The sequence below is a fragment of the Anomaloglossus baeobatrachus genome, chromosome 2 (genome assembly GCF_048569485.1).
Source record: "Anomaloglossus baeobatrachus isolate aAnoBae1 chromosome 2, aAnoBae1.hap1, whole genome shotgun sequence".
Taxonomy (NCBI): Eukaryota; Metazoa; Chordata; class Amphibia; order Anura; family Aromobatidae; genus Anomaloglossus; species Anomaloglossus baeobatrachus.
Genome location: NC_134354.1, coordinates 289,955,708 through 289,961,707, shown reverse-complemented (window position 1 = coordinate 289,961,707; position 6,000 = coordinate 289,955,708).

Here is a 6,000-nt window from a genome sequence, read left to right as displayed (position 1 = left end):
GGGGACATATATAACACAATGGGGGTCTATATACCAGCAGAGGCCCAGGATAGAGACATATATACTAGAATGGGGTCCAGGATGGGGACATATCTTGGCCCCATCCTGGTATATAAGGACATGTATACCAACATGGTTACATATATACCAGGAAGGGAACATATTTACCAGGATAAGGGACATACAGTGGGTACGGAAAGTATTCAGACTCCTTTAAATTTTTCACTCTTTGTTTCATTGCAGCCATTTGGTAAATTCAAAAAAGTTCATTTTTTTTCTCATTGATGTACATATTGCACCCCATCTTAACAGGAAAAAAAAACAAATGTAGAAATTTTAGCAAATTTATTAAACAAGAAAAACTGAAATATCACATGGTCATAAGTATTCAGACCCTTTACTCAGTATTGAGTAGAAGCACCCATTCCTCTTGGGAATGATGCAACGAGTTTTTCACACCTGGATTTGGGGATCCTCTGCCATTCTTCCTTGCAGATCCTCTCCAGCTCCCTCAGGTTTGGTGGTGAACGTTTGTGGACAGCCATTTTCAGGTCTCTCCAGAGATGTTCAATTGTCTTTAGGTCAGGGCTCTGGCTGGGCCGGTCAAGAATGGTCACAGAGTTGTTCTGAAGCCACTCCTTAGTTATTTTAGCTGTGTGCTTAGAGTCATTGTCTTGTTGGAAGGTGAACATTCGGCCAAGTCTGAGGTCCAGAGCACTCTGGAAGGAGTTTTCTTCCAGGATATCTCTGTACTTGGCCGCATTCATCTTTCCTTCAATTGCAATCAGCAGTCGTCCTGTCCCTGCTGCTGAAAAACATCACCATAGCATGATGCTGCCACCGCCATGTTTCACTGTTGGGATTGTATTGGGCAAGTGATGAACACTGCCTGGTTTTCTCGCCACATACCGCTTAGAATTATTACCAAAAAGTTCTATCTTCGTCTCATCAGACTAGACAATCTTATTTCTCATAGTCTGGGAGTCTGTTTTTTAGCAAAATCTATGTGGGCTTTCAAATGTCTTGCACTGAAGAGAGGCTTCCGTGGGCCACTCTGCCATAAAGGCGTGACTGGTGGAGCGCTGCAGTGATAGTTGACTTTGTGGAACTTTCTCTCATCTCCCTACTGCATCTCTGGAGCTCAGCCACAGTGATCTTGGGGTTCTTCTTTACTTCTCTCACCAAGGCTCTTCCACGATTGCTCAGTTTGGCTGGACAGCCAAGTCTAGGAAGTGTTCTGGTGGTCCCAAACTTCTTCCATTTAAGGATTATGGAGGCCACTGTGCTCTTAGGAACCTTGAGTACTGCAGAAATTCTTTTCTAACCTTGGCTAGATCTGTGGCTTGCCACAATTCTGTCTCTGAACTCCTTGGGCAGTTCATTTGACCTCATGATTCTCATTTGGTCTGATATGCACTGTGAGCTGTGAGGTTGAGACTCAACTCTGACAGCAAGGAGTGTGCCCGCACCGTCCATTACTGTTTAACCTGTAAATACTGCGATAACTAGCGATCGCAGCATTTAGGGATGGGTGAGGTGTTAATATTAGAGAATGTAGGTACTGTCCAGATTGGATACACCATGTCGTGGTGGAATGGCTTTACGCTTTTTTGATCAAAAACAGTGTTTACTAAGTACCCTATGTTTATAAGCGCTATGCTTTTATTTTAGTTACAGCAGGGTATATGTTCATATTTTCATCTTTTGTTTTTTTAGAAAATAAAAAAAACTATAGCCTTCAAAATATGGTGATGCAAAAAACCTTTATTATGTAAAAAAAAAAAAAAAAAGCGTTGTTTAGTATGATCGCCAAACCTAAAAAAACCTATATAAACCCGGTATCGCTGTCATGGTACTGACCTGAGGAGTAAATCTGCCTAATCACTTATATCGCAAGGTGAAATAAAACTAATTCTTCAAATGCTGTTGATTTTATTCCGACTCCCAAAGATCGCACATTTATCCTGCTGAGCGCTTATATCTGGGTTTACATGGGAATCTTTGAAAAACAAGATTCAGACAAAATTCCGAACAGAAAATTCACTGTAATGAGGCAGAGGAGGTCACTTTGAACTTCCGTTTAGCCTGTGTTCTGGCTGAGCTCATCTTTTAACGTGTCTTTTTATAAGTGCACAAAAGTGCAGTCCTTAACAGTTTTGTGCACCCCTGTGTAACTCTGTTGCATCATTATAGAGATTGGATCCGTTGGGGGGTTTTACCTTAATCATGTATTTTGGCGATGTAGATGGAAACCCTGATGTAAGTGCTCAGCATAAAGAACAGGATAAATTGAAAATGATCCAAAATGTTCTGTACCACAAATTACCACCACATAGCATTCAACTCAATCCACAAAAACACAAATCCACACTTAGGTCTGTCATCTTTTAAAGGAAATATTTGGGGCTTCTACATTACTGGTAGAACAAAGACTCTGGAAAAGTGCTGTGACTTCCCCCAAAAAGAAAACCTGCGCTCTCAAATAGAAATGCCCCCTCACTTCTTACCCCAAAGTATGCCTAAACCACAGTTAACATACACTTTTGCCTTTGTTGTAGTTAGGAATCCTGCTTAATTTATGGGACATGAGTCTCCAGAAGCATGAGCTGGGCACAATGTAAGGGTACTACAATGTACTAGGCACTACAATTTGCAATTTATAATTCTGCAACATTCACTGTGTTTGACACCATTGGTGGTTTCAAGAGACTAAATTGTCACTACACCTGTAGCTAAATTCTCAGAGGTATATCAAAAAGACTGACCCGCACATCCAACAGGCGTGAACAGGTGCTAGCTGAAAACACTTTATAACTACAAAACACATACTCTAACAATGAATAAGGGAACTCTGATATTGCTTTACTGCTATAGGAATATTTGAAAAAAGAGATATTTAGCTTATGTATTGGTCGATGCATGTGAGCCCGGTGACCACGGCAAGCTATATCTCTATATACCGGGAACCCAACCCAACTCAAATGCCACTATCTGGGTTAAAAACCTCCATGTCTGGGCAGCTATAAAGGTGAATGAACACAGCCTGGTTACAGGGCGAAGTGCTCAATCAGAAAGAGATGCACTACAAATATATCAAAAAGACTCAGCTAACACCTGTTCACACCTGTTGGATGTGCGGGTCAGTCTTTTTGCTATATTTGTAATGCATTTCTTTCTGATTAAGCCATTTCATGGCTCATTGTTATAAAATTCTGTTTCGTACCTGGGGATTCAAGGTGTTCACAACACATCTAGATAAATTCCTTGAGTAGTCTAGTTTACAGCATGAGGTTATCTGGGGGGGGGGGGTGTTCCACTGTTTAGGCACATCAGGGGCTTTCCAAATGCAACAATGGCATCCTCGAACAATTGCAGATAATTTGCGTTCCAAAAGTCAAATGGCTCTCCTTTTCTTCCGAGCCCTGCCGTGCACAAAGACAGTAGATTGCAACCACATATGGGATATCAGCATAGTCAGGACAAAATTGCACAACAAATTGTATCATACACACACGTTACACTTGTGAAAATGCAAAATTTGGGGCTTAGGTAACATTTTTGTGTGAAAAAGTAAAATTTTAATTTTTTTCCTTCCACATTGCTTAAGGGTCATGTGAAGTAATGGAAGGGTTAAATGTGGTTTTCAACAGTGTGAGGTGTGCAGTTTTTAGAATGGTGTCACTTTTAGGTATTTTTGGTCACAAAGACTCATCTAAGTCACTTCAAACATTATGTGGTCCATAAAAAATGGTTTTGCAAATCTTGTTGAAATAATGAAAAATTGCTAATAATCTCTTAAAGGGAACCTGTCAGCAGAAATTTCGCCCAAAACCTAAAAGATTCCCCTCTGCAGCTCCTGGGCTGCATTCTAGAAAGGTCCCTGTTATTATTGTGCCCCATGTGAGACCAAAATAAAGACTTTATAAAGTAGTACCTTTTTGTATTCAGATATTGTAAATGTGACACGGGGGCGGGCTCTCTGCCGTCCGTTATTCTGCCCCCTGGTCCTGTATGCCGCCCCCATCGCTCCTTTCCATAGCTGATGCACCGCCCACTGCTCCAGCCATCCCCGCGCATGCCCAGTGCCAGTCTCACGGGACTGAGCAGTGTGACCGCTGGTGACGTGTGCGCAGGCAAGTTATTATGGTCGGGGCTGTGATTGTTATCAGCAAGTACCCGCCCATAATCTCGTGAGCGCGCAAACCTCACCAGCGGTCACACTGTGCTCAGGGTAGTGCTAGACTGTATGGGCTGCTTCCAGGGATGACGTCCCTTTTGTCACGTGATAGGGGCGTGTTCAAAATACTATCACGTGACAAAAGGGACGTCATCCCTGGAAGCAGCCCATACAGTCTAGCACTACCCTGAGCACAGTGTGACCGCTGGTGAGGTTTGCGCGCTCACGAGATTATGGGCGGGTACTTGCTGATAACAATCACAGCACCGACCATAATCACTTGCCTGCGCACACGTCACCAGCGGTCACACTGCTCAGTCCCGTAAGACTGGCACTGGGCATGTGTGGGGATGGCTGGAGCAGTGGGCGGTGCATCAGCTATGGAAAGGAGCGATGGGGGCGGCATACAGGACCAGGAGGCAGAATAACGGACGCCAGAGAGCCCGCCCCCGTGTCACATTTACAGTATCTGAATACAAAAAGGTACCACTTTATAAAGTCTTTATTTTGGTCTCACATGGGGCACAATAATAACAGGGACCTTTCTAGAATGCAACCCAGGAGCTGCAGAGGGGGAATCTTTTAGGTTTTGGGCGAAATTTCTGCTGACACAGCTGGGCACAGTGCTCATCCACGAGAGATGGGCACTGGGCATGCGCGGGGATGGCTGGAGCAGTGGGCGGCGTCCAGAAGTATGGAAATCAGCGATGGGGGCGGCATACAGGACCAGGGGGCAGAATAACGGCCATCAGGCAGCCCGCCCCCGTGTCAGATTTACAGAATCCGAAGCCAAAAAGGTACAACTTTATAAACACTTTTTTTTGGTCAGAAAGTGGGCACAATCATAACAGGGACCTTTATAGAATGCAGCCCAGGAGCTGCAGAGGGGGAATCTGTTAGGTTTTAGGGGACATTTCTGCTGACAGGTTCCCTTTAACCCTTCTAACTTCCTAACCAAAAAAAAATATGTTTCAAAAATTGTGGAGGTGTAAAGTAGACATGTGGGAAATGTTATTTATTAACTACCGTATTTTGAACGACTTAACTCTCTGGTTCAAAGGCATAAAAACTAAAAGTGTGAAAAATGCAAATTTTTTTGTTAAATTTCTGATATTTTTACAAATATATGTAAGATATATCATCCTAAATTTACCACTAACACGAAGTACAAAATTTCACTTAAAAACAATCACCGAGATCTGTTGAAGTGTTCCAGAGTTATAGCCTCAGTCATAAATGGACACTGGTGAGAATTGAAAAAAATGGCCTGGTCATGAAGGTGAGAACAGGCTGGTGTGTGAAGGAGTTCAATATAAGCCTCCTGCCATATACTCACCTTCAGGCAGCTTCTTTATTTTTCAGCGTCACTCCTGACCCACAGAGCCATCTTGTGACTGTTACTTCTGAATGGCGAGAAGTCAAAAGTTATGTCACAAGCGCTCAATGCAAGTCTATGGGAGACAAAATGAGGCCAGACCGAGAAAAGAACAAGGCTCTCACAGATTTGTATTGAATTGTGACCTCCGGCGTTTCCACAAAACATTGGCGCTGCTGGCAAGTCACAAAGTGATGGAGACCGATAGAGCGGTGGCAATAGAAGATGAAGAGGGGTAGTATAAGATCGGGGGCAGGGGACATATACTTAAAGCACCACTCCAGCTGTGCAGTAAAAAAAAAACCCCAAAAAATAAAACTTGAGTGGCGCTTTAAATACAAAAAAAATATATATACGTTTGCAGAGTCAGCACCCGGTGCACCTGGGCAAGTGCTGTGGCCCTGGACAGCTGGAGGGGGCACTTGAGGTCGGCAGGAGCAGGTTGTCA